Genomic DNA, 898 nt, shown 5'->3' with positions numbered 1-898 from the left:
TTTCCCATTCCTTCCCCACTTTTTCATATATGTTCCTTGGTAATGTACCTATGTTTTATAGTTGTTTCCAAAACTCTAAGGTACATTTAAACCTCCCGAACTCATCTATAAACATGTGATCATATACCTTGAATCCATAATTCAATTCAAGGCAAGTTTGAATCAAAGTCAAGTGAAGTTAGAGTCAAGTCAAGCAAAGTTAAGAAGTAAGTCCGAGCAAGTCTTTAAAGTTGTTCAAGAGTCTTTATTGAATGTTTTAACTTCATTTTAAGGCTCAAGTTGCAAGTCAAGCAAAGAGTATAGAGTTTCAAGTTAAGTACAAGAACATAAAGTTGAGTTCATTTCTCAAAGTTATTAGGGAACTATGTATTCCCAAAGAAGTTTTAAAGAAATATTTTTACATTTAAACAAGGTTGGAAACTGAGATTTCCAAAGAGCCTTCGGGCTAGTTTTTGAGTAATTATCTCAATCAGCAGGACGACATGTTTTAAAAACATAAGAGCCAGTACATTTTTTGGGAGTAGTATCGAGCACCGAGTTGGGGGAGCGTTCAAGGAACCCACAGCCCCCATAGAACCATGTTAGCCACCATGGGTAGAAAAGGATCATACTTTTTAGATGAATCATTTTCCAGATAGACTAGTGGATCCATTAGGCAGTTCAGGTCTTATACCTTTGGTCGGGTATAGGATGCTCTGGTAGCGTGAGGTCGATCGCTGTATGATCACTATAGCTCTTACATGATAGTTGTCGGTTAGAAAAACTCCCACAGCAATTATTGTATTTTCATACACAGAAGGTATTGTATTTTTTATACATCAGTTCATTGTATTTCTACATACATTTCAGGCTTATTGTATCCTTGTATACACACAGAGTTTATAGCAGGTTTTAAACA

The sequence above is a fragment of the Solanum tuberosum genome, unplaced genomic scaffold (assembly GCF_000226075.1).
Source record: "Solanum tuberosum cultivar DM 1-3 516 R44 unplaced genomic scaffold, SolTub_3.0 scf00153, whole genome shotgun sequence".
Lineage (NCBI taxonomy): Eukaryota > Viridiplantae > Streptophyta > Magnoliopsida > Solanales > Solanaceae > Solanum > Solanum tuberosum.
This window is presented reverse-complemented; position numbering follows the sequence as displayed.